The sequence below is a fragment of the Pezoporus occidentalis genome, unplaced genomic scaffold (assembly GCF_034315485.1).
Source record: "Pezoporus occidentalis ecotype Australia unplaced genomic scaffold, CSIRO_AGI_Poc_V1 ctg63, whole genome shotgun sequence".
In the NCBI taxonomy this organism is placed as follows: Eukaryota; Metazoa; Chordata; class Aves; order Psittaciformes; family Psittacidae; genus Pezoporus; species Pezoporus occidentalis.
The window spans coordinates 5,289,751-5,316,966 of NW_026915977.1; the positions used below are offsets into that span (position 1 = coordinate 5,289,751).

A 27,216-nucleotide genomic window follows, 5' to 3' on the forward strand; every position below is an offset into this window, starting at 1 on the left:
ATTCTCAGGTTGATGTACCCACTTCTATCACAAGTTTGAATATAATTTTAAAAATCCTGTTTAATTAGGAAAGATGACATGCTAATTATAAAATCCTGCCATCAGATCAGCTGGAGAAAACTCAGACGTAATGGAAATGAAGGCTTGACCTTTCTCAGGTGCAGGCTTTTATTTCATTATGTGGCTCTGCCAGCCCTCCTTTTTGAGAGGATAAATTCAGGCGGGTCCTCTCTAAAGGCTCAGAAGTGTGGTCGTTCTTTGCTAATGCTATGTTACATCTTTAACTTCTAAGGGGTTGTTTAGCTTGACTTACTCCAGATTATTTAGCAGCTTGGAGTAGCGAGCACTAAGCATTTTTATTATAGGACTTTCCAGTTTTAATCTGTTTTAAGGACAAAGTTACTTTTGGTGTTAAAAACCTTTGTAAAGAAATCCCAGAAACATCTTTTTATGTAATATTCTTTAAAAGCAGGTGTTTCATTTCCAGTAGAGCAATGCATGTATGTGCCCCTAAATATTGTGCTGATTAATTTGTTGACCACCGAGATATGTATTTTGTTTTCAGTGGATGCTCAAATGAGTTTGTAAACAGGAGAACTATGTTCCATGTTCTCTTAGCAGAAGCATATATAGTTCTTATAACGCTTAAAGAAGAAAACAGGTATGTTATATTAAGTCTTTTATGTGATATGCACTAAAAGTTTCCATTTGCAATGCTTTCAGTTATGTTTGATAGTCCCAGCTAAAGAACAGGGTAAAATAATTCTAAGGAATGTTTTGGTAGAACTATGAAAATATCAGTTTCTTTTTGGTTAATTGGAACATTGGAGTTGAGCACTTTTTCTGAGTCTAGGTGGGTTTTAGTCCTTTTAATGCAAACAAATAATACAGAATTTATTCTTCTTTACAATTAATTTGCATATTTTCACTTTTAAAAGTGCTTTTTTCCTGATGTACATAATTTCACATATTTATGCCAAAACATGTGTTATTATAGAAAAAAAACTGTTCCGTAATTTTGAGATGTGAAATGAATAAATATTCCTGATCACTGTTTCAGACGTGTATGATGTTAGCTCCATATGCATTATCTAGTAGTATCCTTAAGTAAGAACTGAGCTTTAAAAATACATAAGATCCTCCCGTATTGCACTTCAAAAAACTCCTAAACTTTCAGTTCTTTGCCTAAGTACAGTTCTCTGCTGCTTTGTACTTGAGTGACAGCATGCCGTATGAGTTGCTACCACTGCTAAGTATGGGTTTGTGAGTTCTGTTCTTCTGATCACATATGATAACTCTTTGATGTCACAGGAACCTCAGTGTTTCTAGAAAATATATGTTACATAACAACTTAGAAGTTTCATCAAAAATACCAGTTTTCAAACCAGAGTGACTGCTGATTTAATTAGAAATAGAGACTTCCTTTCACCTGGGGCTATGTATCACTTGCATCAGAATGCACTTATTAGCTCAGTAATCTGTTCAGCATCCAACTCTGTGGAGGGGCATTTTGCTTTGTTTTGTTTTTTTTTTTTCCTTTAAGAACATGAGTGTTCCTTTCATTTAAAGTCCCTTACTATGGAAGTTTTCTGGTTGGTATCACAGTTAGTACCAAGAAAAGGGTTAGTAAATTTTGGCTGAAATATGAAACACTCAGCTACTCTCAGATATCATTGTTTTGGACTGCATGATGTAAGTTTTATCTTAACTTTGTTTTTTAACTTTTGGATTAAGATTGCGGTTTTTGTGTGTGTATGAAAGGGGTTTAAAGCTCTGATTCATTACTGTGCTTGTTGGTGCTTATGAAAGCTCAGCTCTAGGTATCTCAGTAATCTGTTGCAGTCTTCTAGCTGGTATATGGTTTCTCTAGAACACCACAGCTCTAATGCATTTCATATTTCCCTTTTGAAGATCTGCATCTCAATGCCAATGTCACTGTAGCATGTGCTGAATATTCTTGTCTGTGCACAACTTTTGCTGAAGCCTTGGACATCTGACTGGGATATTGTATGCAACTGGTCTGACTGGTTCTGATGTTATTTCATAAAACCTTAGTCTTTACCTACCCTTAGCCTTCTGAGGAAAATACCTGAAAGTCTCAGGTACTTTAGAACAGAAAAGCTGTCAGTCATTATTCACTGGTTGGTTTGGGGTAGGGTGTTTTTCTGGTAACAGGTTAATTACCTCAGAAAGTAATAGTTAATTACATGAAAGGCAAAACAGTGTGGTAAAGAGAATATAAACCTGAGGAGGAAGAGTCAGTATACGGACTCTAAAATCCTTCTTTTTAGACAGTAGGCTTACATTTAAATTTCATAGTTATGTGTGACTTCTGAAAAGTCAGATGGCTTCATTTATCTACTACTGTGTTTTTAGGGCTTTATATTGTCCTTTTACTTGGTGGCAATTTTTCCTTCTAACCTCAGTGGGGCCACATGCAGCCTATGGAGATGCTAGATATTGTATTTGATCCCAAAGAAAACCGGCTGCAAATATGTACTTTGTCAGTTGGGATGTTTTTTTGTATAGGGTTTTCCTATTTATTATTCCATTTTTATCTGGCAAAACTGCACAAATGATGTTTTTAGCAACAAGGCCATGCATCTGAAATTAAATAGATGAACAAAGAAGGTATAGCAATGAGACTTTGTGGAGACTGAAGTTCTAACTGGGGACAGTCACATAATTCACCTGAAAAGGATCTGCCAGTGAAGTTTTTTCATATTGCAACCTAAATAATGCTGGCACTACTTGGGTTTATATGCTTTTCTGCATCTTCATTATGACATAATGGTGGCTTTTACAGATGATGATATTTCAAGCAGAAATGATGATTATTGATGCTTTAATTAAGGTGCTTGAATAGTAAACAATCTTCTCACAAAAACTTAGTAATGTTTTCACACAGTATTAAACTTAATAAGCATTATTTAAATAAAACAATTAGTTCCACAATTCAGAATCAAAATTTAGCTGTTTGGCAAAAATCATCATCATTCTCAGCAACAAAAGTGTAGCCGTATTCCGGTTTTGTCATTTTTACTACTTATTGTCATGCATAGATTTATAGCCTGTATGTGAACAAATCTCTGCTGAAGAGCAAAGGTCATCGTTTCACTGCCCAATGAACACATAAAGTACAGTTTCATATACTTTTAGGTAAATCTAATATAAGTGAGGTCAGTTAAATTCAGATTAATCCAATTCAGTAAGTCCCCATCTCCCTGACTGTGCTAGTAACAACTGTATTATGTAGGGGTTTCTGTGGAAGGAATCAGTGGGCTAAAAATGCCCCTCTGCCCTCCTGTTCTTTCTACAGGGTCAATTTTAAGTTAAATAGTGTCACTAATTATGTTTACAACTTAACTCCATATACATACTTTAGGATTCACAAAATACCATTTTCTTATTCTTCCTTTTCCCCATTTTCATTAGTTTCTTCAAAAATAAATCACAGAGTATATTGAACACAAGCCAGATTGTTCAGATTCTTTATCCAGGTAACCTTACAAAATATGCTAAGTGGGAGTATATCTACATGGACACTAAAACCCCATAGCCTGGCTGTATGTAAACAGCATAAGCACATTGTTCACAGTCCAAAGAGTTATTCTGGCATTTGAAGACTATCTGAATTGGTAGTGATAAATATGGTGGAGTAATAACAGTCCCGCTAATGTTCCCCTTTTCAAGCCAGAAAGCTGCTTTTTGACATTTATGACTCCTGCAGGGTTTACCTAACTACCTTAGTGTGCTGTGTGTTCTACACAGTTCAGAGCCTACTACACAAGGCAAGGTTTTCCTTACATGGAATAGCCTCGCTGAAGGTGTAGACTGGGATCAACAGAAAGCTTGAATCTTAAGTCAGGGAAGAAAAGGGGAAGATTCTTGACTGAGCAAGATAATTTCATTCAGGTTCTGTAGAGCACTAGTAAGAGCACAGCAATTGCTGTTCGGCTCCTTTCTTATGCATGTGATATTGTCTCCACCTTCTCTGGGCTTTTTACCCTACTCTTGGTTGCCTGAATTTTTTCCTCAGGCTTGCAGCAGTTGACTTATCTTCTTGCAGTCTGCAGTGAGTTAAAACTGCAACTAGTAACTACATATAGTGTTTAAAAATAGCAATAGTGGTAATATAATTTATTGTTTACATATCATTGAAAATTACAGCTGATAGAATATCAACCCCAGTATCTGTATTCTGAGATGACTGGTAGAGTTTGTGTGTTACATAAAATCTGGAACCTGTTTGCAAGGTACTGTGTTCAGTAACTGACTTGACTAGAGCAGGGTTTTCCAGAGAGGTACATTTGAAAATATTAAGAAACAGTATATCCATTGCTTGAGGGTGCTTGTTCTTCTGTTTAATAACATTCACTGATGGGTTTTCAGTGTTCTGTTGTATGCTTTTTGAATCAGTTAATTTCCATCTTTTGTCTGGCTTTAACTTTGAACCAATCTTTCACTGCTAAAATTAAAGTGCTTCAGTTCCTGGTATATTATTTCTTTCAACAAGTACGAATAAATTGTAGCTCTATCACTTAAGTCTTATGTTCGTGAAGTTAAATGACTTGAGGAGATCATCTCATGATGTTCCTCTAAATCCTATAACACTTCTATGTATCATCTCTGATTATTTTTTTAACATCCTAAAATTGTAGGCATCAAAATTAGCTGCAGTATTTAAGTACCACTTCACCCATGGTACATCTGGAGGTAAAATTACTTCCCTATTTCTGTCACTACGTTCTTACATATTTACCTGAGGATCAAGTTATATCTTTTACCATAGCATTATATCCTGGGGCTCATATTAGGTTACTGTCCCATCTCAAGACTTTTTCAGAGTATCTGATTTCCCTGATATGTGCCCCCATTCTGGAAGTATGCCCTCCAGTCTGTTCCTGGATGTGTAAAATGGATTTGACCATTTTAATAATGCACTACTTTGAGTGGGTCAAACATGAAATGATCCAAATTGTGCCGTACAACTGCCCCATTGTCATCATTATTTACATCTTTCTGTAATCTCTCCATTTTATTTGCCATGATCTTGTATTTAACACCAGCAGAGATTTTTAATGAGGGACAGAAAGAAATTGTGGTAATTGAATGTAAAAAATTAATCACCTGCCAATGGATGTGAAAAATGAAGATATATAAAAAACTTGGTTTAAAGGAAGCAATGAAAAAAGATGATTGATAAGATGATAATAATAATACCCAAAATGAATGAGATGTGTTCAGGAATGGCTTGCAATGGGAAAATGAGGATTTTTAGTCTGTTGCAAAGCAGTCAAGGTATAAATATGGGATGTTGGAACTGAATAGGAGAGGGTTAAGGGACTATGTGTATTATGTAATTAAGAGAGAAAAAATATAAGAAATACAAATAATACTAGAAATTAGACAACCTTTGTCCTGTTTCTTTTAAAGATCAATTTCAATGTCCCCTTAGTTAATATGTATGTTTTGAATAATTTTTAAATACTCTGGAAAAACCCCAAATGTTCTTCAGGGATCATAGTTTGGGGATTTTTAGGTGGGTTTTTCAGTTGTACTATTTCCATGACATTGTGTAAATAATGTAAGATTTCTTCCCCCCACTCTATTCCTGGAAGAAGCCTGTTGGCGATGGCAGCCTCAGCAGTGCTGGCACTCACAAGCTTGGAGTGTGAAGTCACTAGCTTCTTAATTGATAACTGAATAACGCGCAGAATATTGTATGTGTTTAAAGCACCTAATATAGGATCCAGTTTATCTATGGTGTTTTCCCAATAATTTTTCTGGATGTGCTTTCATTTTAAAAGAATAAAAAAGACTCTTCCTTCACTCTTGCTGACAGATGGATTATATTTTCTTCATGACCAAAATTAGAAAGCTTTCTGCGTTGTTGCTGAGATGCAATCATGGTTAAACAAGATTGTTTCCTAGAGGTGAGGTTTTGCATAATGTCTCAATAGCATTAGTACTTGCACAGGAATCCCCTGGCTTTCCTTCGGAAGTTAATTAGAGTCTGTGCAGGGAATGAGTCAGACTGAATTCTGCGGCTGAGAGTGTGCGTTGATTACAGAACTGAAATCATACTAATGGCTTCTCTCAGTCTGCTGGTAAAAGCAATTACTGGCTGATATTTTTACAATAAATTTAAAGCTCTAAAATGTCATTTTAAGAAATAATTTGCTTCAAATGGCATTATGAAATTAGTATTATGAATATGCTATACACAAAAAAAATGGTGGCCTTATGCTCTTCCATAGTTTCAGTTTTGGAGACAGTGACTTTAGGATCTGTATTTGGGAGACTTTTTGTGAAGGTTTAAAAATTACTTCACTGAATTAAGAATGCTGTGAAGCTGTAAATGCTCTCTAATATTATAGATCCTAAAAACTGATCCAAAATAGTTTAAAAAAGGAAGGATGTACCTTTTAAAGCTATGAAAATGAAGGGTTTTTTCCCCTCTCTTGCTGAGTCAAGCACTGCTTTCTGACTCATGTATTTTGACTGTCATAAAAATGAGCAAATTCCAGGTTAAAGTCAACCATGAATGAAAATAAAGATTTTTGCTACTTTTTTTTCCGTCTGAGGAAACTGAAGTGAAAGCCTTGTTTGGCTCCTGGGTAGCTCTGACTTGCAGAAGTTATCAATAGGAGATTGTGATGGAAAGCTGAGCACGGAAGGCTTTGGAGCTTTTCTGATGGAATAGCATATATTTTACAGGCTGATAAGGATCATTTTCTTATGAAGATTTCACTCACATTAGTAATACTTTGGATAATGGCGTAATGGCTGCAGGGCTCTCCCAGATGGTATCAGAGATTTATGAGCCCACTGATACCTGTATATTTTACTTTCCGCTGCATACTGATAGTCTTTCAATTTGTCAGTTCCTTCCTTTCGTATATCAGCTGTGGTTCAACAGTGATATTTATATCTATTAGTTTATTATCAGAAAGTCCTTTTATATATGCATGTATTTTCAAAGGAGAGCATTTCTCATTATGATAGCATGAATTTGGATATTACTAATTGGTTTTTATGCTAACAAACTGTTGCTCAGTAAATTTATAAAGTTTCTAGCAAACGTGTCTTTAGATGATGCTTAGACCATTGTGGCTGCATCAAAATTGAGATTGACTTGCTCTTTATTAAATTTTTGAATGAGGGGTACATGTCACTTGATATCTGAAGCAAAACTTAGAAACTTTTCAACAGCTGAGATTGGTAATATGTGCTATTGCTTCATACCTCTGACTCTCTCTTAGTTCTGCCGTTAGAGCAAAGAATTGGAAAATAAGCCTAGCGTAATGGTGGGAACATCCTGATTTTTAGACTCTTTTTTTTCCCCCTTTCATTTCATGTTCAAATCCTGAAAGTACCTTTAGCATGCTTTTCCAAGCAGGTTCCCATCTTCCCTCTTTCCCCTTTCTTTTTTTTCAGTCTCTTACTCTGATAGCACATTCCCTGGAAACCACTAATTCAGAAATTACATTGCATAGCTGAACCCTGAAATTACTTTAGAGAGATAAAAATACATGCAGGTACAAAATAATTGGTGAGTATAAGTTACTATGAATTAAGTGCTGTGGCAGGAGATGACAGGTTACAATGAGCTGTTATTAGGTTTTCCTGCTGCAGTCATTCGAGCCACTCATTTTTCATCTGTTAACAATAGAGTTGCATTTTGATAACAAGTTTAATTTTTCTGCTAATCATTCATTTCAGTACTTGGATCTCTACATCCATTTAGGAGGCTGTGGCCTGTACATAGTAGCAGAGATATATCCAAAATGAGCATGATTGAGTTTAAGTGCAATATTCATCACAACTGTTTTACGAATAATTGCCTAATTTGAGCATTACATGCTCCTCTTATAAACTATATTATACATAACATCATTTGTTTTTTGTCTGATGAATTGAAAATATAATGTAAAATAAATAATGCCTTACTAGAGGAGATCAGGAGGATATTCTGCAAAGGAAATATGTCTGGAGCATTGTCTGAAATGGAATTGTTAGCAGACAGTTTATGTAATAAATTGGGGGCAATAAGAAATTATTACAAGGTGTTTTATTAGAACATTTCCAAAAGTTTTAAAACCAAACCAAACAGTCCACCACAAAACACAGCCCAACCTCAAATGTGAGAAAACTCATAGGTCATCTTTTCTTCAAAGGAGTCCCAGTACCAGAGAGACAGAAGATTGCGAATGAGATATAAATCTTTAAAAGGGATTATTACATGACCGTGGAGGACTGGAGAAATAAACCTAATTCCTCCACTAGACAAGTTTGGTAGAAATCACGTTAAGAATGAAGAGTTACATGAATAAATCTGACACTCTTGAAACCACTTTTACCTAGTTCCTGATTCATTTTTTGTATCAATAAAACCCAAACACTCCCCCTCCCCCTTCTAAATTATTGGATACTTCCCGTAATTCTGGCTCTTTTCATTCTGAAACCTTGCTCTGTTCTTCCTTCCATGGCAGCATGGCACACTTGAGGAAATAGTTTTACACTTTCAGGTCTACTTTTCTTAATGCATTTGTGATATTTATAGTCTTAATAGATGCGCACAAAGTTTCACAGGCCTGAAAAAAAGGTTTAATATTAAAGTTTAATAAAGTCTGAGGTAGTAGCAGATCATTTTGTTATATAATGAGCTGTGCAAACTCGCGAGAAAAATGTGATAACTTTGGTAATCTGATAAAATTGATAAATGTGACAATAGTTAATTTTACACTGTATTAATATAATGTGATGTGAGAAGTGCCTGGTTAACCCAGAAATTATGCTAGCAACTTACACTGGTAGCTGCAAATATGCTAAATTCAGTGGCAGTGAATTGAATATCTCCTCAGGCACTTGAAACTTGACAAGGCAAGGCATAATTATTATGAAGGCTTGTATGAGCAGATGTAGCCAGAAACAAGAACTCTCCCTGTGGAACACCTCACTTGTCATATACAACTCCACTTTATTCTTTTTGTGTGTATAGGTCTGCTATATAAAATATAACCTGTTGAACAGTAACACTTGAGGTTGTCATCACTTTCTCAGTGCCACTGCTTCTCTTTTTAGGTGTTATTCCAGATAAGTTTCTTAAATGTGAACTCAACAATTGCTGAAATCAGAATTGCAGTGGGTTGAGCAGAGAATCAGAACATCTTTCATAAGATTATCTGAATTTTGGGAGTGTTTTTTCTGGAAAAGAAGGGTGTGATAAATGCTGATGGAGCAGGATGGGCTGTGTGAAACGCCTAGAAGCAGTAACTATAATTTTTCTGAGTGCTGCTGTGATAAAAGTTTTTCTACTGACTTGATTTCAAACTTTGAAGTCTTATTTGTCAAATAATGAAATTTCACGTTCTTTTAGAAAAATGAATCAACATGATTCTGCAGCAGGGTGGGAGAGTAGGATGCACCTCTCCCTGTTTCGGCACTCCAGATGGTGTACTGTTGAGGGAAAACTAAAAAGTGGACACGTAATACATTTGCTAGGCTCTGGGTTTAAGAGAATCCAACATGGCACTCCAGACTCTTAAAATAAAATGAGCAAATACAAAATAATTAAGGCAATTAGCTTTTAGAGTGCACTTCAAGTTATTTATATTTGTGGCAGAATCTCAGGAGCATGTTTTTGCTTAATAGTAATAAAGCTGATTATTAAGGCAACTTTGGCAGATTTACAATAGAGAAGAAGGAAATCACCACAGACCTTTGGCTGATTTGCGTATGAGTAAATTAAATTGCTGAAAATTTATCTCCCAATTCGCTTGAGGTTTGTATTTCACTTCCTCACAGCCCTGGCTCATTGCTGTCAGGCAGTCCTCTGTCCCTAGAGTACTCAGGTTCTTTGCTTTTCCACTTCCCTTTTCTTTTTTCCCTCTTTGTCCTCTAACTAATGACTCTCCACACAGTAGCAGTAATCTGTTAATAGTTCTCATGGCATGACCTGTTGTATTACTCTATTTCATTCAATTTCAAGTGATCTAGTTCTCAAAGTCATACAGTTCTCTTCAGACAATATTTCAGTCTTTTTATTGACACAGCCTTTTAAGTTTATTGTTAATGTGTTTCATGAAAATGAAAGGGAGCACTTTTGATGGAATGTGAAAGAAGCCAATTTAAAAAAGCCAGCAGAAAGGAAATGTGTGCAAGAGGAAGAGAAAATATGCTGTGAGACTTGGAAGGTAAATTGGTGGATGAGCTATAAAGAGTTTGGAGGTGGATTCCCAGAGAGACTTGATGTTTTTCAAGAGAGAGGGAAGAAATAAGTGCTTAAGATCAAAAAGGACAGAGTAATTAGAGGATAATGAGAGTAAGAGTGAAAAAGTATTTTGTGTGAGATAACTACACTTCACAAAGGGGAACTGGGAGAGAAGGGTAAATTTGAGGAACTTTTAATCATTTTCTATCTATAAGTTCAAGGTATAGCAGTGTGCACATTATAGGTTAGTTTAGTTTAAAAAGTTCTAAGCAGCCCTTACTCACATTTTTACCATTTGGTGTCTGTGAGGTGAGGAAAGTGGAATCTTCCAAATCTTTCTGGAATATGAATGTGAAATGAAGAGCCTTTCAGCTGAGGTCTGATGCTCTTAAGCGTTACAGTGCTATTTCACATCAACAGTTACGTTCATTCTTGCACTTCTGAAAAGACATCACCAAGGTCCATGGATAAGAAGGCACTATAACTGAAGAAGCAGCTTATATCCTTCTGGTTCTGAAATGAGGCAGAAACTAGAGTTTGCTCATACTGCAGTCCATGATGGTTTTCAGTTATGGAAACAATGGTGAAATGCTTTGTTTGTTTTTGAGGGGTCTTGGTTGTGCTTTACCCTGAAATTTTTCAAAGACTTCTTTCCTTGCAGTTGGAAGTTGACTCTTCTGTTGGCCCATCTCCTGATCAGAGATTGAAACCATGCACAGATATGGAGACCTGCAGATTTACTGCAGCAAGAGAAATGCTTGTAGGAGAATTATGAGAATACTTAAGATTAAAAATTAGGAAAAACAAGGACTGAGAATTTATTTTTTTTTAAGCACAAAGGTGTTCAGGAGAAAGACAGGAGATAATTGATTATTTTGTTTTATTAACTTGTTAACAAAGCTTTTGAAGAGGATTAATTTTGACATAGCACTGGCATGCTGTTTGAGGGGGAGAGAAGTGGGAACGCCGCATACTTGCAGAGTGGACTTAGAATTGTTTAGAAGAGGATAGGGTGGACTGCAAATTGTAATATGTCTGCATCATTGCTGTGCTCCCAGCAGCCGCTCAGCTGCACGTTGGTAGGGATGGTAACAGAAAGCTCAGGTTAGGAAGTGGGAGTTAGAGCTGACACTGCAGGAAGCAAATGGTATAAACAGAATGTCAATCTAAAATCAGAGAGCAGAGATACTGAGACTAAGAAATGGGAGTACGGAGGACTAAAACAAGACAAGGATGTAAAGATAGCATTTGCAAAATGAACAAGAGATGTGTGGGAAAACAAGTAGAGTTAAAGAGCAAGCAGCAGAATGTGTGAATACATAATACGTAGTAATTTGATCTTTTTTTGGCATGAAGAATGTGATAAAGATGTCGTAGATCAAGTGGATGTAATTTTCTCTGCCTCGTTTACAATACTTGGTTGAATTTATTTTGATGATGAACACTTGTGAACTAAAATGCAGGAGAGGAAAATGCTGCTTCAACAGTGCTTATTGCAAATACTTAGAAATTCTTTCCCAAAAAAGAGAGGCCAAAGTATATGTCATAAATTTCCCTTTTTTTCTCTTGGAGGCCATGAATGTTTTGGTGGAGGATTAGTTAGGGTGTGATCTCCCTTTCACTTCTGTTAGAGAAGATGGGAATTTTTCCCAGTTAATTAGGCTCCTGCATGAAAGCTGTGAACAGACATGGGCCTATTTCTAGTTCTCCCACTGCTCTTCAGTGTGATTTCATGAAAATTGCTTTACATCGCTTTGGCTCAGTTTTCCTACCTGTGAAATAGGGAATTATGATGAGCTCCAAGCTCTTTAGGTTTATGTATCTGTGCTTCTTGACAGCTTGTATGCTAAGAAGCCAGAGGTAACCTTGGAGTATCTCCTTTCAGCAGGATGGTGATTGAAACTCTGTAAGTGCATTTCAGCCTAGAAATTTTTCCTTATTTTTTTAGGTGAATTTGAGCTCTCCCATTTCTTTTGTCTGTTGGACAGGCTTCAAAGAAGAGAGTTGTAATTTCTGCTACATTTAAAGAGCTGTCTGCTCTCAGTGCTTCTGCTTGTCACTGGCTTACCAAAACAGTTTTGTCAGAACTGTCTTGAAGAAATGATGACATATTTGGAATATTTTGATCAATATTAGACTTTGAAGAGAAACAGTTTTCTGAGAAATACATATTTAGCTGCCTGGAAGTCCGTGTCACACATTCATTGTGAGAAATGAGATCTTTAACAAGGGGTGAGCTCTGAATTCTGGCCCTGTCCCTCCAAGGCTTCATTCATCTTCCTGCATTTTCAACTGAAATTCTGAGGTTCTCTCTAAAATAAAATTCTATATTCTCAAAGGGAATTTACTTCAGTCAGAAAGCACCCCTCAAACTGGCATGCTTGGACATCCCCATGTTGCAGCAAGTGATGGTTTGTGGTAGTTCTGAAACGTGTGTGACTGTAGAAGCCAATCCTCCCCAACTCAAAGCAAACGCAGTGGAAAGTAGAGAGAACAGGAGGTACCACCTTCCTGCTGTCACCTCTGCTTCTAGTCCTTGGAAATGCAATTGCCTTTCTCCAGCTGATAACAGCTGTGCCGTGCCATTCCATGCAGGTCTTTATCTGACACTGAGACAAATTCAGCTTTTTTTTAAGTGCAGAGGAGTTACATTGACTGTTTCTTTCCTCACAAGCAACAGCTAAATTCAGCTCTTTGGGTTAAAAATGAATAGTGCAAGAACACGGCATATGGCTGTTTGCCTAAGAAACTGTGGCTTGTGTTTACTGAAAGAAATCGTAATGCGTTGGCATTCATTGTAGTTCAGTTTAACTGGGAGCTTGCCAGAATCAAATCAAAATGTGTTCACAGTGTATCCAAAATACTGCACAACTGCCAACTTTGTAGTAGCAAGATGTAACAACCTGTTTCAGAATGAAACATGAACATTTCCCAGCATGCAAGACAAACTCATTACGTGTTATCACTGAAGTGGGATGGAGGTATTCCTTTCAAGGCTATCTTGTCAACATTTAGAGTTTGATTAGCTATTTATAGCTGGAAAGATGGCAAAATATGCTTTAACTTGTCCCCTGATAAGCTACACCACTGGATTGCTTGTTCAGATGTGTGGCTGACCACTTCAGTGGGTCTACCAGATGTAAGGAGCTATTGAAGGCGTGCCGATATTGTGGGACACCATTTCTGCCAGCACAGAGAACAGATATCCTGTTTTTCTGTCTTTGAGTGAGTATCATAAGTAACAGTTCACGTCAATTTGGATGCGTATGTGTGTTGAAGAAACAGAAATGGATCATTTTCTTGCCCTAGCAATATCCATATGGCATGCTCAATTCTCATCTCAAACATCAGCGTTAGCTCAGTGTACTTTGTATCTCATTTTATACACAAAACACAGGTGACCTCAAGGTGATGAGATTTGAGGATGCTTTTAACATTGAGGTTAGAAGATTGGGTTTGTGCATTGTGTGTATGTTTTTGTCAGGCACATACATAGCAGTACATTTCATAGAGGTGTTAATTCTTGTGTTTTTCAAAATGGAGAAAGCTTTAAGTGAGATATAAATTTCCTTCCACAGAGACATGAATTTCGAACTGTGAAATTGAATGGGACCATCTCCAAACCTTTGGCCCTCATGGGCTCAGTCATGCAATATTCAGTGCACTCTGGCTCTGCTCCAGCAGTGCACTTAAGTTTGATTTGAATCATGTGAATATCCCTGTTCAAATCAATTGGAGGATTAGCAATATACAGGGAAGCGAGGCAGGCACTTAAATTTTTTGTTGGATCAAGGCCACGTTCACACAAATCATCACTGTAGTGCTTCCTATCTTAAATAATGACTGGTCAAAGAATAGGACCCCCTGTGATCAGACCAGAATTCATAAAACATTTATTCCTCAAATAGCTATGTGCCCAGTAATCTGGGCATGAGTAAGATGGACATAAGTCTAATTAGATTTCTATTTTAAAAGAAAATGTGTTTGATTTGGTGAGTTATACAGTCTGACTGCTGTTTCAGTCATGAAATTAAACAGAACATACATCTTAAGAAGAATTTCTGTAACTGCCAAAGATTTAACTGATGATTTCTTAATTCCTAGTGCAGCATATCAAAATTGGCTGTCTACCGTCTTACAATTTCGTTGACACAATCTTTGGTTTCATTCCTCATATTTCCATGAAGAACCACTAGAGGCACTCGGGACTAAAACAGTTTCTGCCTGTTGGAAAAGGACTCATCTGTTGCGCTCTGTGTTCTACCTCTATGCTTCTTACGTTCCTGCAATTCCTCTTTGCCCTGTCTCCTGGGAATGCTGGCTCTTGTTTCTGTGCCTGTGTTGCAGAGCAGTCATCTGCCAAAATATAACACTTCTCCTTTTATTTTTTCTGGGCTATTGTTCACATGGATCAGTTCCCCAGTGCAGCTCAGCATGCAGCCACAAAGACATTTGGAGGTAGCAGCAAGTGGCAGCGAAGAGCAGAAAATGACAGCTTCAGCTGTTGGATTTTCAAACCAAAGTTGTTTCACAGGCTTTTGACAAAAAAGGTTGAGCTTCCCTTCACCTTCAGTTTGCTGAAACAGGCGGATCTGAGGCACTGTGCTGATGTAAAATTACTAACGCCAATACAAGTGGAGTGGGGAGGAAAAGTTGTTGCCTTTCCTGGCAGCAGCATGGTCTGAAATTGGCTCGAGCCCATTACGGAACTGCACCTTGTGACCTTTTTCTATCAAAGGGGATAAGAAATGTACCATCTTAGGAAGTATAGTAGACACATCAGTACCTAAAAAGAAGAGCTGCTGAGGGGTAGTGAATAGACATTTAGACATACAAAGCACAGCTTTTGCAGAAGAATACAGCACAAAAGTATCTCAGCTTATCAGGCCTAGGATTTCTGTGGCAAATGTGGAAACACTAAGACAGTGTGATTAAATTTGAAGCCCCAAATGTCAGTTAAATTTTCTAGTAGTGTATACATTCTTTGAACCAGGAACTTGGTTAGCAAGATTGTCGCAATGCGGACTTAGAGGAAAAATTAAAATAGGAGTTTATTTAGTATGTGACTTTTGCATAGGCATTGCTTTAGAATGTCTTGTTAAATTCTAAAGTAATATTAACGTGGTATTAAAATAATCTTTAAAGAGAGATCAGGTTCTCCATAGGGAGAAATATTCCAAGAAAACATAAACTGAAAAGTTATTCAGCATTTCTAGTAACAATAATCATACAGTCTCCGTCTCACTTTCTGCTTTCCTATAACGGTATTGCAAGAAGAGGACAGTAGCCATGACAGGCTCATCAGTGTTACCTATGCATTTAAGTAATTGTGCCTTTTGTTTTAAAGCAGGAGCAATCAGAACACCAGTGAGCCTTTCCAACCCTCAGTAGTGCAGTCACTTAGTGAAAAATAACTCAGAAGACTTGTGAAATACTATAGACCTTGAAGCCCTCTAGAGGGAATACTAACTTCTCATCCTGTCCCTGGAAATGACTGAAGTCAAGGATGTTCAATATTCGTAGATCATTTTTAGCATGTTTGCAGGTACCTGATTTATTTTTTTAAGTTAGGATTTGCAAATTGGTCCTAGGGAGCCAATAGCATCCTAAGAGGTGTAGGAAATGTCATCACAATTTGAATTTTTCCAGTCTTATGTCTACATTCTTAGGGAAAAGAAACACTGTGAATAGTACTGCCAATTACTATACATTATCAAGTTACTTAACAAGTCACACTCTCAAATGTAGTTTATCTATGATTCTATGATCTGACAAAAGCCCCGTCCAACCTGGCCTTGAACGCTTCAAGGGATGGGGCATCTAGATCATCTGGAGAAGCATATAGTTGCAGCACAACAGTATCTAAAACTACTAATCACATGCTCTTATGCCATAAAAATGTGTCTATGCTTCTGGCTGAAGTGAAGATGCAAGTTGCCACCCTTTACATATACAATCCTCTTAACACAGGTGCACCAGGCTTCTATTTCCACCTACTGAAGAAGCAAATTGTAGCTGAATCTTTGCTAAATCCTCTTAGTGATGAAGCAGCCTGAAATTTCGCTGTGGTGTGTAAAATTAGCAACCAAGTTACATTTGCTCTTTGCCTGCTCTTTTGATTGACTGTGTCATGGGCCAGTTGTGTAATGTATTCCTTCAAGTAGCTCTGCTCCTCCAGCACTTTCCTGACTCTGCAACACCTCTACTGTAGCCTATTTGTAAGCACTTAATCATCAAATGCGGGCTAAAACCCTTTGTTATAAATGGCAACATTTCCCTTTTAAATCAGGTAGTATAACACTCACATAAAAGCATTTCAAGTTTTCTTTTTGCTTTTACTAATAGAAAAGTTTGAAAGAGAATATCTCTTGGATCCAGGATGCTCTGACCTTTTTCATATTTGCTGAAAGAGATTGGAGCTGCCAGATTTGCTTGTTAATTTACCAAGTGATATCACAGGAAAAATCCTTGCAGCAATAGGTGACACAATGCATTTTCATGGAGAATTAGTGACATCCTGAGAAATGAAGCTGTCTTTGTTTCATATCTTACTTCCAGAAGTTCAGGAAAAAGGCCAGTTAGAATAAGCTAATCGCATCATTATTTAAAGACAAAATGTTTTGTAAGTGTGAAAGTCATACTTAGCTCACTCTCTGACCTTTTTGGATTATCTCAGTCTTACTTCCCTGCTTTTTTCTGATCACAGCTATTTTATTTCATACAGAAACCTGTAGTTCTTTAATCTATTTGTAAACTGACTTTTCCAAGAACTTGTTCCTTCTGTGTAACTCTGGGTATAACTTGGTGCCACTTGAGATTCCCAGCCATGTTATCTCAGGGTTATGCTCAGTGACCAGAGGATGTCATCTAAAGCGTGTCTCTCTGTTGCAGCCTCCTGCCTGTGAGTATCATGTATAGTAACAACGTGTGGTGAGAGGATCAAATTGCTTCCTAAGCCTGTCTCAAGGTGCTGCCTAACCTTTAATGTCTTTCCATCTTTAGTTCTCTGGAACATAAACAGGGTAAGCCAGAAAGGACTTTTCTTTTTGAGGCTTTACTGGGAAAGGCTGCTGCAGCAGGACAAGAGCCTGCTCCCTGTGAAGCCATGAGGAATATCTCCAGAAATGTTATTTCATATTGTGCTACTTTTGCTGCCATAGAATTAATTTATCCTGCCTAGTTAATACAGTGCATTGCTCTGGGTTTTTGGGTCTGTATCTTTAGTGAGTTAATACATTTGTTTTCACTAGCACCTCTATTTAGAGTTTTTATGGACAGTTCTCATTACTATTACATATCTCTTATTCCTTGTCTGATATTAAAAAAAAGAAGCTTGAACTGTTCACTTATGGAGAACAGGAAAAAAACTAGGAATGGTCCAAGAACTGCGTTGGTTCTCCTGTTATCCTCTGGCAATAGGAGGCTCTATAGCTGCACCAGTGTTTAGGTTGAGATGGGGACTCTGTAGTACTTCCAGCCTGATGCTTTCTTGGCAAAGAGAAACAAATTTCAGGTGCTAGGCCTGACCTATGTCCCTTTTTGTGTGCTGCCATGTAAAAGATTTAATCATTTAAAGTATATGAAAAAGTAGTATTTCAAACATATGAGTGAGTGATATCCTGTGGTTTTAAAATGGTTTGTAATCACTTGATTATACCTTTTTTTTTTTTTGTACTGAATTACCAATAACCTTATTTCCTTGCTGGGCTGATTAGAATTTTCTTATGCATTGAGCTGCAGTCATATTTTATTCATGGACTTTGTCTATATATTGCTCTAGATATGATAAGATTCTAGCCTGTTTCATGTTACTTCACAAAGGTATTTAATCTTGGATAAGCTATGGCTGGATCAAATAGCAAAACATTTAGAATTCAGAATTAAAACACAAAATAATAGTGATTTAAGATGTAGTAATATTTTTTCATCGTGTAGTTGACGCCAGAGACTTAATCTATCTTAATCTGATACTGCATGAAAACTGGTAGCGAATAAAAATTTCCAGCTCTCATTCTGTTCAATAAAAACTATAATAAATTTGGCATAATCATGTAACATAAATATGTGGAATAAAAATGGGTAACTGTAAGGAAAGAGAAAAGCTTCTTCAGTAGGATTTACAATGTGATTTCTCTTTGTTTTGTAATTTCTTCACATTTGCTTATTTATGCTAGTTTCACATCCTTTGTCGTGACAAAAGTATTCCCAGGTTGGGAATTTCCTGACAGCTGTTCAACAATTCCTGACAAATCCACCTGCCTTTTAACCAAGCTAACTATCAATTAGTAGAACTAATTCTTCCCAACTACTTAAGTAAAGAACCTAATTTAACATCATCCAGATCTATAGAGTCAACAGGACAGCATAAACAAGAGCTGCAGTGTTGTGCATGACTCCCTCAGTGTTTCCTTGAAGTAAAAGGAATGAGAGAGAGGCATGCGTGGAAGCCCAGATCAACTGATCTATAGCCTCTTCCCTAGTTGTTGTCCAGCAGATGCCATCACCAAAGGTTCTGAAGAGCCCTGAAAAGCAACAAATCCCAGTCTTTCCTTTACATTCCTATTCCTTCCTATTACAGAAAGCCGAAAGCAGCTTCCCAGTGATTTTTTTGGCAACTGCGTGAAGAACTGTGTTAGGATTTGCCAAGGCCACCTTCTACTTCTAGGATTTGTATCTTGCAGCTGTTTAAACTATTAGTTGTGAATTAGGTTGTAGACTCATAGTTGTTGAAGAAACTGTGTTGAGCAGAAATGCTATTTGTTCAGGCTTTTCACTACAAACACCTACGCTGGATTTGGCTGTTCTTCTGATACCTAGGATTTTTAGTAAAATAGGGCAATGAGGTTGAAACAAGAATGAATGTATTTTGGAACTGAAACATCCATAGCGCTTCTTGTTTGACTCTTCTATGTCAACAGTTTATCACCACTCAGCTTTGCAGGTGTTGGCACTTCCGACAGAGAACACTGTCAGAGATTCTGGCTGTCCTATTACAGGTTTACGTTGCTGATAACATCTTGCAGCCGAACGTATGCCTCAGAAAATTTCCATTTCTTCATGCATGTTTTGGCCAGGAAGTGTGTTCTGAAGCATCTGTGGCGTTATGCTGGATGTCTTTGAATCTGAACTGCATTTATTGTAGAGCCCTGTAGCAAGGGCTCATCAGATACTTCTAGGGAAGAACTAATTTCACCTAAATTGCATACATTTTGCCCAACAAGTTACTTTCTACCTCTGTTGATCAGCTCAGACAGACTTGTTATGTATCTCTTCGGTATCTTTTTTTCTTCACAGGGAACAAGGGAAAAGTGGGGAATATCTCTTTATAACTTGTACAAAAACTTGCTTGGCATGGTTTTGCATGATACCAAACTAGTGTTTTGAAGGTCAGCCTGTGTCAGAAACTTGCCTGTGGGGAGTGCAAGGAGGATAAATCCTCAGAAGCTGCAGGAGGGACCTTTCAGTTATATCTATTTGTTCTGGTACTTTTGCTTTTAAGATTAGTCCTTGTAAATAAGAACATGGTTAATGCAGCTCCTTCTTTATTACAGTTGCTGACCTTTCTAAAATAGAGACAATGTGCTTAGGCTCTACTGAAGGAAACTTGATTTTCTAATGGTTTTCTTTCCACCTAAGAATGGTTCCTTTTTGTTGGTTGGTTTTTGTTTGATTTGTCTTTTGGTTTTGGTCTGTTAGTTTTCTTTCCCCCATCATCTTTGGTAGCAGCTTAATAGAGGACTGTAATACACCACTACCCTCCAGTCCAGGGAGATGAGAAGACAACCTTTGCCAGTTATTGCAAAAAGGAGAAACACAAAACTTGATCACCTCAGTTCCCCACTTGTAAGCAACGCTGTCCCTGGGGTATACAGGGTAGATGTTGTTTCTTCTAACTGTTACTACTGATCCTACAGATGTTCAGTCATCACCAGAGCTGTTCTGACACAGATCTTTGCTCTTTTGTGAGTGGGTAGAGATTTGAGAATTTAATTATGCTGGTTCTGCATTTTGGTTTGAGTATAAATCAAGGTTCCTTGAAATATGAAATCTATTTTTTGCCTTGTGAATTTATTTTATATTGTCTTTCTAGCTAACCCTAAAAGCTTTTTAAAATTTAGTTGTGTTTCAGGATGGCCAGAGCAATGGCTGGGATGGTGATCAGACGTTTGCCATCTCAGCAAATAGGAGAGAAAACTAAGTAAAGAATTACCAAATATGGCTTTCTCGTGGTGTAGCTTGAAAAGAATGTTTGTTGGCAGTCGTGCCAGTTTAAGCATCTGCTCCTTCATCCACTGGTGAAAGGAGTGAAGTTAACATGGAGAGAATTCTGACCCGATTCACTACACAGCCACGCACAGAGCTGTACGAGGCACAAGGATGTACAAAGGTACCACTCTAACTTGGAGCCAGTGCTTCTGCCAGCAGAGATTCTCATCAAACTCTGACTGGAAAAAGAAAAGCAGCGTGTTACATGAGTCTAGTACAGAAAATAGACTTGTCTTGCATTTGGCCAAAGCATTACCCTGTTAAAACAAAGGTAATGAGGCAGATTTGGGGTCCAAGTATTCTCAGCTTAGTCACGTTGGAAAGGGGAAGCATATAATCAGACAAACGGAGGTATGAACGTGCTGGCTTTTTGAAGCTTGCTAGCACTTCCAGGTCACTTCAGCAAAACTGCTTCAGAAATCTCTCTTTATCATGGAGAAAGTTACTGAGGCTCTGGAAAGACTTAATTTTTTATTAATACAACAATCTAATAAAGACACTTCTGGTTTTTATCACTTCTGTGGGAAATTCACTAATAACTGCATCAGTGACATACCTCGAGGTTAAGATTGCTGTGAATGTGACAGCAGGGACAGGCATTTGTGTCTGAAAATGTGATACATTCTCTGAGTGTGACACTTTTCTTCCAGAAGTATCCTTAAGGTCAGGCCTAGTTCTGGTTGTTTATTGCCTCTGTGATAATGTCACAGCTCAACAACATGTGTCAATTTTCGTGGAAGAAGTTAAATGGCTTCATTTCCTATTACTCAGACACAGGTAGTGAAGGCAGAACTATATTAAGTCACTTAATGTCGCTTTAAGGGAGATGTCATATTATTACATCAAATTGTATAGATGCAGCAGTTTGATAATTTGTTATTAATATTGCTTGACACATCCCCTTACAAAACCTCCTCAGATGCTCTGAACTCTTAAAGTATTAATAATTTCAGCACAATTTTGGTCTTGGTGATATGATTATCTTGGAAAATTGCTGCCCAAAGAGCTTGTAATCACAGACACTGAGATAATGGGAAAGCCTTGGCCATGCCCATGATGATGTAGTATACCCATAGGTTTTGTTTATTAGACAGAATTTGGCAGGCTGGTTTGTGTGTCAGACATGCACTCCTGGTGAAGAGGCTGTGATGTTTGCCTTTATTCAGTGTGTATGTGTGTAGTTCATATGCTCATGAGCTTGCAATGGATTTTTCTTGAGGATTGCACCCCTTTTAACAAAGGTGCTTTTGGCTGAGGAGATCTGTCATTGCCAGTGAAACTCTGGCCTATTCTGGGGATGGAAGAGGAAGTGAGGTTGGAAACTCCCAGCTCCCTCCAGCTTGTGCTCTCATAACACTGCTTCCCCGCTGGTACAGGGGAGGCAAAGCTGCCTACCTCACCTAGAGAAAACACAAAAATAGGGGTGGTGTGGAAAGAGGAAAACACGTGACAACTGGGCATGGAAGGTGGGAGTAAATGGAGTTGAAAATATATGGGATTTTGCTAGGGGGAGAAATGGAACATGATAAAAATTAGGAGGGTGAGGTGATACTTGTAACCAGGGCTACTGAGCCAGTGACATAGGCTGGTGTGTGGGATGTAGCAGCAGGATGAGGATGGGAGAGGCTGGATGCTGGCTTTTGAGCGTTTCTGCTCTCATGGGGCTGATGAAGAACCTGGCACTCTCAGGAGAGTAGAACAGGAGCAAGAGAAGTTAGATTGTGGACCTCAGCCGTGGTGTGAAACAAGTGGAGCAGTTTGTCTGGTGAAATTCAACCCACTTTGAAGCCTGGAAGTCAGCCTTTTTGGGTGTCAGTTGGTCTTTGAAAAACATCCATTCAAAGTGCTCATTCTGCACCAGTTCCTGTTCATGCAGATGATGGGTCTGTAAATGCAAGCAGCAAAAGTCTGCTTGTATTTGCATCTAAAACATCCATCTGTATCTGTGTGAATATTATAGTGACGCAGAGGAAACTCATCTGGGAAGCAACATTTAAGCCCATAATACTTGCACAGTCAAGCATTTAAAGGTCAGATAATGCCAGAATTCAGGGATTATTTTTTCAAAATAATCTTAATTCTTTCTTTTTGGGGTGTTTGTGCATTCCTGCTCTAACTTGCAGTTTTAAATGTACTTTTTGTGTGAAATTTTGTACTCTAGCTACCTTTTTGCTACAGAGCAGGTTTGTAATAAGCAGGGTAGCTTAAAGATGCAAATACTGCATGATAGTCTAGTTTCTAAAGAGACTCCAAACTTTAAGGAAGTTTAGGTCTGTAAAGCTCTCAGCTTGGTGTCTGGAGTGTTTTCAAGCACAGGGTTGTGTGGGTATGGAGATCATTTTCTCCAGGCACTCCTAACAGTGTTTTGGTTTTGCTTTTGTATTTGTTTCCTCATGAAAAGGCTTTAAGAACAAATAGCTGATATCTGAGAGTCACCTTAACAGGAACATGGTCCTGAGGATTACGCCTTTTCTTTATTTGGAGTGAATAATTCTTCAGAAGCTTTTAATGTCCCTAACAAATAATACCCACCTGATGGTTTTCATTGTTACAAGTTATATAAGAATGGGAAAAGACCCACTGTGCCTCAGTCCAATGTAGTAACTCAAAGGGGTTTGCGATAAAGAACACCCATGAACTGGAGTGTGTGTGTGTGTGTGTGTGTTCAATAAAATTACATTTAGGAAAAGGCACATGTTCTCCACCTACTCCTAGCTGTTAACAAACCAGTGGATTTCTTCCAGATCTTTCCAAGTAGCTGCTAAATATTGTTTTATATAGAAAACACCACTTGTTTAAAAAGAAAAAATGCACACCCCAACTTTTTCACTTTCTGTGACAACGACTGCCTGGGCTGAGGCTGTAGATGCTGTTAAACATTGGATATATTCAAGCAGATCTGCATATGTAAACTGAAGGTTGTGCTGCCTTCCCCACTTAATTAGGTAATTTCCAGCACAGAGCTTGGAGACTTCTTTTTGTCTAATAGTGAATAGCTCATTTCCTGGACTTGCAAGTGCTTTGCCTGAGAAGAGAAGCCACTGGTGGAATCAGGTGTGTTGTCTTGGGTGCAGTCCTGCTTATCTGGAAGGTCATGTACGAGGTCACTTCCAAAAACCAGCAGGAATCAATGTTTCTTTGCTTATGGTTCCAAACCTACTTCAGCAGTCTTCCCTATTCCTACTTTTGAAGCGCACACAGTTTCTGGTTGTCTTTTGCCCTTTCTCTCCCCTTCTTTGCAGTGTTTCTATCCTTTTCTTTCATCCTTGTCACCTGAGGCAGTTTCAGTACAACCAGTTTTCTCTTGCATTATTAGGTGACCCTGGTGTCTCACACTCCTGAGACGCATGTGCTGGTGCAGGCACGTTCCTGTTGTGCACTGTGGTCATATTATACAAGATTCCTGCCCTCACGAACAAGCGCAGTCACTGTTTGCATTTATCTTCCCTGAAGGACACTGCAGCTCCAGTGGATTTCCTCCAGCATCCAGCAGGATGACATTTGAAAATTGGTTTTGTCCCTTTTTCACTTTGATTTATTGATTTTCACAGGTTGCCTGTCTGCAAAACCAGATACAGTTGTTGTATAGCTTTTATTAGTCAAATGAGATACATTAATAGGAATATTAATTTGCTCTTGTCAGACCAAATTGTAATTATTCTGAACAAGCTGAGATCATTCCCTTGGCTTTCAGGTTTTGTACCTTAGATCCAGATCCCACCGACACTTGCATATGTACCTCGAATTTGCTGCTGTGTGTAAGCCTTTATGCAATTGTCATTTTAGTATTCTATGTGCTTTTTATTTTAGAAGTTATTTTAATTAGGAAAGGTGTTAAGTACATTCTCAGACCCTCGGTCAAGCTGGGTTTGACTTCTTTGCCAACTGGCTATAAATGGACTCTTAACACTTCCTTGTAGAAGTCAGCAGTGGTAAATGCTTTTCCACTGAGCTGTTTTCTTTCTCTTTCATCTTGTACCTAAAAGCAGAATGAGCAACGCTGCATTTTTAGAATGGAGCGTATCACTTTGCATACCCTCTTCTGTCAGAAGAATCCTCTCATGAGAGCAGTCGTGTTTGTGACAAGCTGAACTGGCACAGACCTTTCCTGTCTGCCCTCCATGTAACCCCTCCATTTCACAGCCAGCGTTCTGCTCTTCTAGCCAGCTGCTGTAGATTTTCCTCTGGGAATAATGATGTGGTATGAAGAAAACCATCACTTGGTGAGGAATTTTTAGGATCGATTATAAAACCAGCATAGGTAACAGAGTTCAACTAAAATATATGGAAAAAAAAGAAGCAAATAAATGTAGTGTATGGAGAGATTTATGAAAAATTGGAAATTAGACTTTTTAAACTTAGAAATTACTTTTGTGATGGATCACACTTCATAAAGTTATTGTCACCACATTCCCCCCTGTGAGAACTTCCCTGTCTGCGTAATTTGACTTCCTGAATAACAGGCAACAACTAACGTTTTTCCTTCATTTATTCTTACAGTAATTTTCTATCAGTATCTCTGTCTAGTGTTACAGGTAAAGGGACAGACCTTAACATAACATGGCAACTATGTGCTTTCAATGTAAAACAAACATGATGTTGTTTGACATCAATGAAAAAATTCACTTTAATTTCAGGGGGTCTTATTGCCCACAGTATGTAGCATCTCTTTTGTAATGTTGGCTCCGAGTTAATACCTAGGTTTAATTTTAGCTAGCTCTACAGAGGATTTTTTTATAACAAGTTGGTTTGCTTTGTTGTTTTAATGATTCTGTTTTCTTAAGTATGCAGTTCTAAAAATAAACATGTTAGAGCTAACTGGCTTGTCTTTTCCTGCCCTTTCTCCCTACCTGATTTTTCTGCCTCCTCTTTTTCATGTCGCTTTGATTTAGGCAATTTACTACATGCCTTATTTGCAAAGGCGTAGTTGGCAGTTGGTATATCACAGATGCTTGCTTTTCCTCTGCTCTTTGAACACAGGGATAGAGTTTTCCTAGTCCTAGCTTTTTACTTAAAAATGGGAAGGATCACAGAATCAACTAGGTTGGAAAAGACCCTTCAAATCATCAAGTCCAACCGTTCCCTAGCACTGCCAAGACCACCACTAAACCGTATCACTGGGGACCTCATCCACATGGTTTATGAATGCTTCCAGGGATGGTGACTCCACCACTGCCCTGGGCAGCCTGTTCCAACCCTCTCTGTGAAGAAATTGTTCCTAATATCCAACCTAAACCTCCCCTAGAGCAGCTTGAGGCTGTTACCTCTTCTTCTAGCACTTGTTACTTGGGAGAGGAGACCGACCCAGATCTCACTGCAGCCCTCCTTTCAGGTAGCTGTAGAGAGCTCTAAGTTCCCTCCTGAGCCTGAGCACAGTATGCTAGGTGTGGATGGTCACTGTCCTGGCCCTGCTGGCTACACTGCTTCTGATACAGGCCAGGATGCTGTTGGCCTTCTTGGCTGCCTGGGCCAAGAAACGCACAAGAGACAATATAGCAGAGACAATATAGCAGATCTCTCAGCATATCTCATGTTAAGTCTCAGCTTTAAAATAAAGCATACATGTTTAAACCTTTTTCCTTGAATTAATTTACTCCAGTATGATGGATATTTTGGTTAGTTACAAACTGTACCCCAAAAAAGTAGGAATGGGCAGGATCAGAACTGAAAGCCTCTGTGTTTCTTGCCTGACACCAATACTGTGTAACTTGGCACTAGTGGTTTAATTTCATTTAGATATCTGTAAAGCAGAGTTAATGCCTGTTAGTTGTTTGTAGTAATGAGTCTTAACTAATGTAAGTCTTACCTGTAAACAGAAATCATGTTGAGAAAATTGCATAAAGAGCAATTGGAGTGGCTTGAGGAAATAAATATTCCACTTGACTTTGGTGAGTCAAAATGATCTTATTCCATACTCTTTCTAATTGTATCTTTGATATTTTCATGCTAAAAACAATTACAGCCACAATAATAAAGAATGAAATTACTCTTAGCTAAGTTCCTGCTTCGTAACACCTCACAGTTATCAAAAACATTTTTACATTGCAAGAGAAGGAACAATGGAATACAATTCCTACCTCCTAGATAGACAGAAAAGCAACAAGCAATGGACAAATACTTCTTTCTCGGTGTGTGTATTTATCAAATGCTGTCATGCTATGAGACAGCCTGGTCCTTTAATGATATATTTCTGTATTCTGTTGTCAACTGCCATACTGTTTGCACTATTAAGTAAATGCCTCCTAAAGATGCCCTGGGGAGCTATTACAGAGCAGTATGAATAATGCAAATTTCATATTTTGCTCTTGTTGTACATTCTGTCTGGCACAAAGGGACATTTAATACATCTGGCTACACAGTTTTTATAGGATGTGATGTTAATCTGGTATTTTCTAAACCTTTCTGAATACTACAAATGCTTATTTGTAGCCACTGATACTAAGGTTTTTAACTACTTTTCTTCACTTTTGTTCAAAATAATTTAGTGTCTGGTATCAGTTTTAGTGACTTTTTATGATGAGTTTCAGGCAAATAGTCACTAAAAGCAAACCTGAAACACAGGGGTCTTGGAATTTGCTCTGGAATTGTTCTTGAGCAAGCAGGGAGCAGGAATGTGGAACGGCTCTGAATTTCAAATGTTAAATTCGCAGTGGTCAGCTTTTAACCAATCCAAATTGAAATATGCTTACATGAATTTGTTCATCGAATCATTTAAACCCACAAACAGATGCAGA

General features: G+C 38.0%; 1 protein-coding gene and 1 long non-coding RNA gene across 4 annotated transcripts in view; both read left to right on the top strand.

Moving 5' to 3' along the window:
• The window catches only part of LOC134174862 (connector enhancer of kinase suppressor of ras 2-like), a 189,754-nt gene that overhangs the window by 33,039 nt on the left and 129,499 nt on the right, over positions 1-27,216 (top strand). The window lies entirely within an intron of this gene.
• LOC134174782 (uncharacterized) lies at positions 298-25,385 on the top strand. The gene is made up of 3 exons (XR_009968775.1): positions 298-661; positions 23,472-23,536; positions 24,472-25,385. It is a non-coding gene; the product is annotated as an uncharacterized LOC134174782 (long non-coding RNA).